Genomic DNA, 11,731 nt, shown 5'->3' on the forward strand with positions numbered 1-11,731 from the left:
CGTAAGGGCATTTGCTGCCTAACCTGAGGCTTGAGTTTAGATCCCATCACCAACTGTAGGAGTAGAGATGGGAGGATTGCTGGGGCTTTTCTGGCTGTCAACACAGCTCCATGTTCACTGAATAATCTGGACAAAGAGGAGTGAGAAAGAGTGATAGAGGAGGATTCCTGCCATACTGAGGTATAAACACTCATGTATAAATGTGCATATCACACACACACGGAGACACACATACACACATACATGCTTGTGTTATTGTGACAGACAAAATCAGTAAAGTAGAGCTGATTCACTGAAGTCATCTCCCAGAGGGCAATCTCTACTGTATCCATAGCCATCCAAACCCTGTTCCCCGCTTTGGATCTCCGCCCCACCTGACAGACTTATGATCCCTGAGGAAGGAGGAGAACCGCAATCATCCAGCTAGAATTTAGCATAAGCAACCATATCATTGTATTAATACTTGATCACAATGAACTGTTCTTATCAGGGAATGGTGAGATTTCTAAAACCTATTCCCAGATACCAGTCAAGGACCAACTCTGTAAGCAGGGCTTGCTAAGGGCTGAAGACTCAGCTCTGGGAGGTCAACATTTTTACGTACTTTGTTTTCTGTGACTCGTGTCTTGCTCCATAGGAAGCTTGGCAGGTATATCCTTTCCATGTTATCATATTTAAAAGTTCCACTAAAGGATCTTCTGTTGCATGTCTATATATGAAATTTCTCTCATAACATTTTCCTCACACCACATCACCTAGCTATTAAGCTATGTCACACTATTTAGTACTTTTTCAGCATTAACAAATCTTGCATGGGGTCAAGGACAGTCAGGAAAATGGAAACAATTTGAATTGTTTCAAGTAGAAAGACATCCCTCCCCCATAGAACATCATTTAGCATGGTAAATGCTCCAAACTACACCCAGTACAAAGGAGGATAATTTCCTAGGGGGAAAAAAAACTCAGAGATGTCTGCAAAATCCCCAGGCACTAAACCTGCCCTCTCTTTAATTTTTATAAGAGAAATTAAGTTCATATTTTACTTAACTTCAAAATCCTATTCAAGAGTATCTTGTTGATAGGTTACAACAGCAAGAATTCCTGTAAATTCAGTTCTAATTTTTTAGCTCTTGTGATACAGATGACACAAGGAAGAAATGTCAAGTTATCAAAATTAATTCTGACAGTAGCTCTTATTTGTAAATAATCATGGACTCATTGCATTTGTGTTGGTATACTTTCAGCAACAATGAAACAAATGGGATAAAAGTACTTTGAAGAGTAATTGAAATTAAGTGATATTCAACAGGTTGGCAAATAAAGTAGATAAAAGTCTAATGATTATGAGGGCATAAAAGGCTTTGTTTCATATAAATGAAAATGAATAAATGTGTTTCATAAAAATGAATTCCACTAATGGAAAGCATCACAAGCTACATATTAGTGGAACGGTAATTGTGAAATTAGCCTTAAAATATTCATATGGCAGTAATGGGAAATGGGGTTTTATAGAAATGCAAAGTGGTAAGCAATTCATGGAAAGACGGTTTTCATAATCCATTTTCATGATAAAATGTTTTTAAAGATTAATTCACTTGGCTTCTAATTTATTATTTTTGACCTCTTCCTAGATTCTTTCACTGTCATTTTAAAAAACAATTTGATCATTTGAAGACATTAGAAAAGTTTTCCAAGAAGTCTCCACATGCAGTTCTCATGAAGTCACTGCTTATTTGCATATACACTGACACACTTCCAATATGCTCTGTTCAAAGGTCTAGAAATTGCCATAATACTTCTCACCATCTCTGTAGTGAAACGAGCAATTCTTACTATTCCCTCTCAGGCTACTTTCCATCCTTTATTCTGTCCTGTAGGCTGAGAGGTGGTCTTTAATAGACCACATGAATATCTTAGTCCTTGGCTTCAACTTTTGTCAAGCATCCTCTGCACCAAGCTGTTCTTTCCTGGTTTCAGAAAATCACACCCTTCTCAGTCCTGCAGTGTAGCTAGAGTTTTCCTGCCTTGCCCACAGTCAGGACAAATCTCTGTCACCTGCCAGTCCCACAGCCACTCAGACCCAACCAAGTAAACACAGAGACTTATATTGCTTACAAACTATATGGCCATGGCTGGCTTCTTGATAAATGTTCTTATAGCTTAAATTAACCCATTTCCATAAATCTATACCTTGCCATGTGGCTCATGGCTTACCGGAGTCTTCACATGCTGCTTGTCATGGCAGCGGTTGGCAGTGTCTCTCTCTGCCTTCCTGTTCCCTCAATTCTCCCCTCTGTTAGTCCTGCCTATACTTCCTGCCTGGCCACTGGCCAATCAGTGTTTTATTTATTGACCAATCAGAGCAATTTAAGATACAGACCATCCCACAGCACTGTAGCTTTTCAGGGTTTTCACCTTCAGAAAGCTGAACTGTCATTGGCAGAATGTATTCCTTAAACCTTGAGTATCTGTTAAGATTACGTCGCTAGCAATCCATGGAGTCTGCTTAATGACCAAAGGAATTTATTTGGGGGTTAACTCACAAGACAGATAAAAGGAATTGGTTGCAGAATCCTGAAAGGGTGAGGCATGGTCCAACACGATTCTCTGGTGTGCTCTGCACTGGTCTGGACCAGCATCCAAAACTACGAAGTAGTGAAGAGAGAGAGTGTACAAGTATCCCAGGTCTTAAGGGTCCCCCAGAGGCCACGCCCCAGGGGCATGTACCTCAAGATCATAGGCAGGTGTAGCAGTTACCTGCTACCTCACTAGGGGCGGTGCTTCAGGGCATGGCTCATACAGCCACCCACTACATGTACCACGACATACTTAAATATTTCATAAAGTTTTAGTGCAGTGAGCAAATTCCCATATTATGTGAATTTATCCACCCCCAGGACTCTGGCTAATGTAATTCCCTTTGGGCACTCTGCTACAGATACAATTGCCTCGGTGAATGAGAAAGATACCCACCATAATAAAACACGGATTCAGCAGCTTTCTAGATTTGTGACTTGCTGATCATGCTGAGCAGATTTGTCCCTGAAGTCCTGGGTAGTAGTAGAAGTCTCTACTATTCAAACTATACTCAGTCCTTTTGTATATGCAGTTTATCAGCAAATACCTCCTGGACCATTCCTATGCATGGTGCCCTGTGTGCAAGTGTTCAGAGAATAGCATAATAAACATGACTTCAGGCTTCAAGCTGATTTCCTTAAAAAATTATTCTAGTCCTTTGCTTTTATTCCCTATTTCATGGGTACAATAAATCACACATCATATATATGTATATAATTATGACTAAATAAATACTGTATCTTTTCTAAGTAATAACATAAGTATAGAATAATAAATATCATTTTTATCTTCTATAGGGATAGATTAATTATCAATCTTTTTTAGGTTTTTTCAATATACCATTAAGCTAGCATGTCCATCTAGAATACAGAAGGTATGGGAGAGGGAACAGACGTATGCACCATTGTATTACTTGAAGCTAACTGGACTAAATCATTCCTTCCTCCTTCCTAGAGTCACACATTACCACTATACAGGTTTTTTAAAGTAACCACTTCTCTCTACCCCCCTCCCGTCTCCACCTTGTAAGAAACTTCTCAACTTATCTACACATAAGCTTATTTGACTTTATGATATGATTGCTGTTCATTGGGTAATTTTCTGTTTGGCACAACACTGACCAAGCCATAAAAGTCAGATGAGTAGGGTGAACGGACGTCTGTGCCAAGAACTGTTCTCTTAAGAGGGAAACATCCAACCTGCGAAGCCTGGAGTTGCCCACTTGCTCCCTTCCTCCATGTCACCAGTGCTGTCCCCACAATGCCATAGCCAGTGACTCACGAAAGTTGGGTAGATAATATCTTCACGTTGGTACACTTCTTTATGCATTTGAAACTTTTCCGAGAGAGCTATTCTTGCACGTGCTTGGGAAAGATCCATGAAGTAAGCACAGGTCTCTGTGATTATAGCCAACCTGAAGTGAAGGAAAAACAGTAAACAACTACAACACTTGTTTTGTCTAGTATATTAAACAATATTTATCTAATATATTAGTATATTAAAAGGTTAAAACTTACAGAGAAAGTGAGGGTGTAGTTTATGTGACTTTGGGATGCTTCAGGCCTTAACAGTAACATTTAAGGAAAAAATATTAAAGAGGCTAGGGTATGGACTGTCTATGGGTATTATATTTTGGACATGTAGAATATTCAGGGCAATGGTCCAAGTGAATGTGAGAGTGTGCTTGCCACCATTACAAGATGTCAAGAGTAATAGACTGGCTGAAGTGTGCAAGCATTTGGAAGGTGAACAGAGTGGAAAGGAGCAGGAAGTAAGGTCACTGGCAGGATTTATGTGGGATCTTGGGGCCAATTCAAATACTTGGGAACTTAAGATGTGGTAAGTGGAGAATGGATAGAGTATTTTTATTAACAAATAATCTGATCTGATTTATGCAGTTCAAAGAAAGATCAGCTGTGACATGGGAAACAAGGTAGAATAGAAAAGTGAGGTAGGAAGGAGTTTGTTGCTTCAGTCCTGTAGGCAAAAGCTGCGATGACCCCTCTAGGTTAGGAGACCTTTGGGTTCTGAATGTAGTTCACACTTGGGGCTGACAGAATTGACTAGCAGAATGGATGCGGCACTTGGTGGTTGCTAAGATTTGGTCTGAACTGGAAGAATGAAATCATCCATTCACTAAGATGGGGAAACTCCAAATAAAAGATGGAAGGGAGCAAAAACCAAGGTTCAGTCTCTTCTGTATGACTTTCAGATGGTTTCTCTAGTTGACTTTCTTTGATCTACTAGGTAAAGTAACAGGGACCAATAATAATTGAATGATTTGTATATATAATCTCTGCAAAATAATCATTGCTGTTTTGTAGATACAGAAGTTGGTGAGTGGCACCCAGCACTTTGGACTATATGTATCCTTTGTGGTAGACTTCTTCACAAACTCTAAAAGGCACATATTTCTTCCTTCACCAAACACATTATTTGTCAAATATTCACCACTTGGCAAATGACTGTAGCCAATGAAATATGAGTGAAAGGGATAGATACCAGTTGTGCGAAGGAACTCTGAATGCCATTACTCTTTCCTGCTGTGGACTAGATTGGGGCTTGGGTCCCAGGGAGACTGCAGCATGGAACCTAGCAGAAGTTCATGACGATGAACAGTGGCATGGTGCAATGAGCTAAGAGGCCTTTTCTGTTTGTGACCCATTAAATCTCACAGTTAAATAACAAAAGCATGGCTTAGCCTTACATGTCTGATACGCTTGATTAGTCATTCTCAGTACTTACATTTCTTTACATAGTTCTATAAAAACCAAGCATGAAATTGTACACAATTTATGTACTATGTGATATATATGTATATATAATAGATTTATTATACATTATATATAATGTATAAACCAAATATTTAATCAAGGTGAATTGAACAGTGGGCATGATGTGCACACCTACTATCTTAATACCCAGAAAGCTGAAGTCAGTAGATTGAAATTCTCTCTTAAAACAAAAACAACCCAACCCAACAAAACAAACAAGCAAACAAATCCCTGCCCAGTATGAAGAAGGTCCTAGCCTTGATTCTCAGCATCACAGACACACATGCACAATATAGTAAATATATCTACTCAGACATTTATCCTTCCTTTATGGTGAAAATATTTAATATCTTTCAGTTGCTCAATATGAACAGTACATTATCACTGTCCTGTTTATCTATACCTTCTATGCCATGATCAACATTTACAACTCCTGCATCCTTTCCAAGCCTCTGCAAACCACCATTTTATTCTCAACGTTTAATAAGATGAACTTATTTACAGTCCATATGTGACTGAATTCATGTCCTACTTCTTCTGTGTTTAGCTTATTCCACTAAGTATAATTATCTCCAGGTTAATACACATTGACAGAAATGTCAGGAATTCATTCTTTATTGTGGGGGAGATAATATTCCTTTGTATGTACTTACTATCCTGCATTTATCTACCTATCAGCTGATGAACCCTGTGGTTTGTCTCCAATTTTTGAGTGTATGCATAGTGTTAACAATGAAACTGTAGGTGTCTCTTCACCTTCGGACATCATTTCCTTTACATACAGCCACAACAGTGAAGGTGGTGAATGCTGTATTTTAAATTTTCAGGAATTATCACTTAACATAATAGCTGTGCTTATGTCCTTGTTAACATGCTTGCTGCATAAGCATCCCAAGCACATTCAAGGTTCCCTTTACTCCACATCCTCATCAGCATTTGCCAACATTGGTCGTTCTGACAATAATCATCTTAAGCTAGTGAGATGACTTCTCATCTTGCTTTGACTTGGATTCTCCATAGGATTGATGCTATTGAACTTATTTTCCAGATAACAGTTATTGCTTGACTTCTTTGAGAAATGTCTGCTTAGATTTGTTGCCCATCTTTAAATTGGTTATTGAATTCTTTTGCTGGTAAGTTTACTGAGTTCTTTATACACTCCAGGTGTTATGACCTGTCAGCTGTAGTTTGTAAATCTTTTTCCTATTGTATAAATTGCAATTCAGAAGTTTTCAATTTGAACTGATGCCATTCGTGTGTGTGTGTGTGTGTGTGTGTGTGTGTAATTTTTTTCTTTCTTTCACTTTGGGGTCCAATCTGAAAACCTCTCGCCATCCCAATGATCTGAAGAATTTCACCATTCTTCTGTGAGATTCATAGTTTGAGACCTGACATTCATTTATACATTATTTTTTTAGAAAGGATTTAATTAAGAAAATAACATAAAATAGAACTGGGGGTGCTGGAAGCTCATTCCATACAAAGTATGTATTGTGTAAACACAAGGAGCTGATTTCAACCCCTGGAGTCCACGTAAGGTCAGATGTGATTGTGGGAATGACAGCATGGGCTCTCAGCACTGGAGACAGAGAGAGGTAAATCTCTTCTACTCTCTAGACAGTCAGCCTTGCCTACTTGGTGAGTGCCAGGCCAGTGAGAGATCCTATCTCAAAGACCAAAATGGATGGTTCCTACAGATGTCTAAGCCTCTAGCCTCTGTATGCTGAAGTATGTGGCCCCAACTGAAGCTGGCCACAAATGCAGTTAATGTTTTCTAGAAGCTACAAAGGGAAGTTTTAATCCGTCACACAGCACAAACTTCTGCTGATCGATGATGAAATGGATAAGCAGTCTTGGTATTTGGATCTATGGCGTATTGTAAAAATATCAGTGTGTTCCAGGAGCAGTTTAAAATGGATGGACATCCTTTAAAGAACATCAAGTGTACTGCGTGGGGAGGAACTAAAGGCTGTAATGTGCCAGTCAATGAAACCGCGTGGATCATAGCATGCTGTTTTCTAGGCTGGAGCTTCTTAATGTCATGACAGGAAGTTGGAAGAAAAAGTGGTAATGGAGAGGTGGAGGGAGTTGGAGTGGAGGAAATGTGGGGTGGATTTGATCAAAACATTGTATATATATGTATGAAATTCGCAGACAATAAAAACTAAAACAAAATCCTTTGGGAAACAAAATACAGATATGATCCAGGATTTTCTATATCTTTCTAATCCAACAGGAGTGAAAATGAGACTATTAGAGGCAGAAATGAAGTGAAGAATCTGTTCATGAAAATGTTGGAGAATGAACCGCTGACACTTTTTCAGGGACAGAGTACTGTGAATTAAAATGGATGTGTATCTTTACACTTAAGTAACAAGTTTTTAAGAGTCCACCGACTCTGGCTTCCTTTTTTTTTAAAAAAATTATTCTTCTCACAAACAATACATCTTGAGTTTTCCCTCTCTCAACTCCTTCCAGCCCCCTCTCCTACTTCTCTCCCCAAGACCCACTCCTCCTTTCCTTCAGCATCCCAGGGATATCAACCAAACAAGGCATAACAAGATACAGTGAGACTAAGTATCAACCCTCATGTCAGGGCTAGGCAAGGCAACCCAGCAGGAGCAAAAGGGTCCCAAGAGCAGGCAAAAGAATCAGAGACACTCCCACTCCCACTGTTAAGAGTGCCCCACCCCCAAAAAAAACACCAGACTAACACCCATAACATATGCAGAGGACCCAGGGCAGACCCATGCAGGCTCTGGGACTGTTGTTTCTGTCTCTGTGAGCCACCATAAGCCATGCTTAGTTCTCCTGGTGTCCTCAACTCCTCTGGCTCCTAAAATTCCATGGGGCTCCCCAAGCTCCAAGGGGAAGGACCCAATGGAGATCTCCAATTTGGGCTCTCCATTCACTTGATATTTGGCTATGGGTCTCTGTATCTGTTCCCATCATCTGCTAGAGGAAGTTTCTCTGATGACGATTAGGCTAGGCACCAATCTATGAGGATAGCAGAATATCACTAGGAATCATTTTATTGATTTTTTTTCTACCCTAAGTCTCTGGGCTATCTAGCCTCATGTTCCTGGTCATGCTGGCAGTTTGGGGCATGGGCTCCCTCTTTTAAGGTGTGGCCCTAAAATTAGACCAGTCATTGGTCACTCTCGCAAGTTCTGTGCCTCCATTGCCTCAGCACCTCTTGCAGGCGGCATAGATTGTAGGTCCAAGGTTTTGTGACTGGGTTGGTGTTCTAATCTCACTACTGGAAGTTGCCTTGTTACAGAAGATGGTCAGTTCAGACTGAGTATCCTCCATGACTAGGAGTCTTCAATTGGGTCGCCATTTAATCCTTGTTGAAAGAGTGTTTTCAGCCCTGCTACATTATTAGAAGAATGGATGCTTATTTGCCTTTGAAAGCTGGTCGTATTTTGACTGTAAGTTTTTAAGTGTTTACTCTCTAGAATTTTCAAATACACACAGAAAATAACAGACCTAAGAAAATAACAGAGTCTAAGTCCCATAGATCACTACTGGCACAATGCTACTCATCTTTTTTCTTTTCTTTTCTTTTCTTTTCTTTGGGGTTTTCCGACGGAAGTCAGAAAACCTGCTGGACAAATTCTAAAAGAGTTGTAACACTGCTACTCATATTTTAAAGATATATTTTATTTTATGTACGTTAGTGGCAGCATGTATATAAGTGTGTCATATGTATGACTAGTATTGGTAGAATCTAGAAGCTAGTATAGGATCCTCTGGAGCTGGAGTTACAAATGATTGTGAGCTGTTGTGTGGGTTTTCGGAACTGAACGTGGTTCTGCAGGAATGGCAAGTGCTCTTAACTACCATAGGCTCTATCCCCAGTGGTATTCATCCTATCCAAGTGTTTGAAAGTTGTTTTGAAAAACAAATCTATGACTTCTTCTGTTAATTTAATCATTTTTGTGAATATTTTTGTGATGTTGAATGCTGACAAAATATACCACTCTTAATGATAACTTATTATTCTATTAAATATATATATATATATATATATTTACTTACTTAGGCATTTGCCAATTTTTAATTATTTCACATGTAGCCATGATGACTATAAGTATCAGTTAATCCCTAATAATAGTCTATAAATATTTGCCCCTATACCCATAGATAATTGTAGTCTTCATCCTTCATCAAGGAGACTTATTTTTGAAACAGTTGGAAACCACTACAGAAAACCACAACCAAGCAAAATGGAATTGTGGAGCCTAGTCCCAATGGATACATCCACAAAACAATCCCTAACCTCAGGTTCAATTATGAATATTTGGGGGTATAATTTGTCTGAACGTTTTACTATTCTCTTATAGTACATTTCTGGAAGTTAAACTACTAGGTCAAAAGCAGATATATTCTTAATTTTTTTGAGTATATTTCCAGATTTCTTCATGAAAAGATGTGGCACATGGTTCTTTTTTTAAAAGTTATGTTAACAATTTTTTCATACAATATATTCTGATCATGGTTTACCCTCCCCCAACTCCTCCTGGTTCCTCCTGTATCCTTACCCACTCAAATCCACACCTTTTCTTTTGCTAAATTTTCCTTCATGGTAACCCATTTTCCAGCTGTTCATAAGCAGTATTTGTGAATGTCAGTAAAAACTCAGGATGGGATTTAAATTCTAGTTTGTTGAATTGATTTGCATGTTTGATGTGTTCAACATGCTTATGAAACATGGAAACATCCCCATGAATGTGCATCCTGAATGATTTTTACAACTTCTTATGAAGCTGCTCAGCACTGTCCTTCTGTGAAACTTCTGGGATGAGATTCTGCTGGGTGATTTTGCCATTTTCTCCTCTCTTGCCATATTCCTGGCCACTGTTTTATGAGTTTTTAAAATAGGATTTTGTAATAGTCAAGAAACTTCAGTCACTGTCGAGTACCCATATTTGTAGTGGTGGACAGAAGGAATTTGGACCAAATAATGGGTTCTTTTATTTCCTTGAGAATTTCATATATGAATACTGTATTTATTTCATTTTTACCTCTGCTCCCCCTCCAGCTCAACCTATGTCTTCCCACTCCCAAGTTCACAATCTCTATGTCTTCTTCTTTAATTATTCTTGAGATCTAGCTATCTGTCTGTCTGTCTGTCTGTCTATATCCATATGTAGATATAAATATATCCTAGTAAGTCTGTTTAGTGTTGCTCATATGTATGTCTATTTAAGGCCAACCACTGGGCTTGGATAAACTGCCGGGTGGTATACTTGGAGAAGACTGCTTGTCTCTCTTTCTCAGAAGCCATTATTTGCCCATGGCTCTTTGGATGGGGCCTTGTAATATTTCCGCCATTCACACTGGCATGTTGAGTGGTTTTCACTGAGCAGGTCTTATTTAGGCAAATACACTGTTTCACAGATATGACTTCCTTGTCATGTATAGAAGATACTATCTTAAAGTCGATGTCTTCATTGTCTGGCTCTTGCAATATTTCCACCCCTTTTCTGCAGTGTTTCTTGACTCTTAGATATGGGGATGTTGTTGTGGATGGATCATTTGGGGTTGGGCATCACATGTTAGTTCTCTGCATTTTGACCAATTGTGGATTTCTGTTTCTATTAACTCTGAAAAGAAGTTTGTTTGATGAGGAGTAAGAGCTCTGCTTATCTGTGGGTATTGGGATATACATATATATATATATGTATATCCCAATACCCACAGATAAGATATATATATATATATATATATATATATATATATATATATATATAGTAATTTAGTTAGGAATTATATTGGTTGATGCAGCAGAAGGTTTTCCTCTAAGGTTCATTACCTCACCATCCAGGTGTAGCTGGCTGGATTTACTATACCAGGCATGAGTTACCACCTCTTGAGCAGGCCCTGAGTCCAATTAGACAGCTGTTGGTTACTTCCCAGATATGTGCCATTGTTGCCTAGTCGATGACTTTCTGCCTTGCTCGTTGTTGTGAAACTATCAGAAAAGATTGGTATAATCAGGCTTAACAATGTTGATTGAAAGGTAGCGGTGGCGGGGTGTCTATGGTGTAATTACAAATGAAGCACACAATGTTTGATTCTTTTTCCTTTCTCCACAATCAGTGACAATTAGTCATTGTAGTTTTATGTTTCATTAGGAAATTTTTATTTATTAATGATTGCATTAGGTATTTCTGCAATCAAATGCATGACAAAAACAATTAACGAAGTAAAAGTTAATACTGGCTCAAAGTTTGAAATCATAATCGATCATTGCAGGGAAGTTCTGGTGTCAGGAGAGTGACAATGGCAGCTGGTGACAGTGAATCCATAATACAGAAAGGGAACAAGATGAACAAGTTACTTAGCTCACATTCTCTTTGCATTCAGCATGAGAC

General features: G+C 38.8%; 1 non-coding gene across 1 annotated transcript; it reads right to left on the reverse strand.

Annotated features, from left to right (window-relative positions):
* Nucleotides 1–8,927: 8,927 nt before the first annotated feature.
* LOC121822203 (U7 small nuclear RNA) lies at nt 8,928–8,989 on the reverse strand. Its single transcript, XR_006063211.1, has one exon. It is a non-coding gene; the product is annotated as a U7 small nuclear RNA (small nuclear RNA).
* Between the last annotated feature and the right edge of the window lie 2,742 nt (nt 8,990–11,731).

The sequence above is a fragment of the Peromyscus maniculatus genome, chromosome 13 (genome assembly GCF_049852395.1).
Source record: "Peromyscus maniculatus bairdii isolate BWxNUB_F1_BW_parent chromosome 13, HU_Pman_BW_mat_3.1, whole genome shotgun sequence".
NCBI classification, from domain to species: domain Eukaryota; kingdom Metazoa; phylum Chordata; class Mammalia; order Rodentia; family Cricetidae; genus Peromyscus; species Peromyscus maniculatus.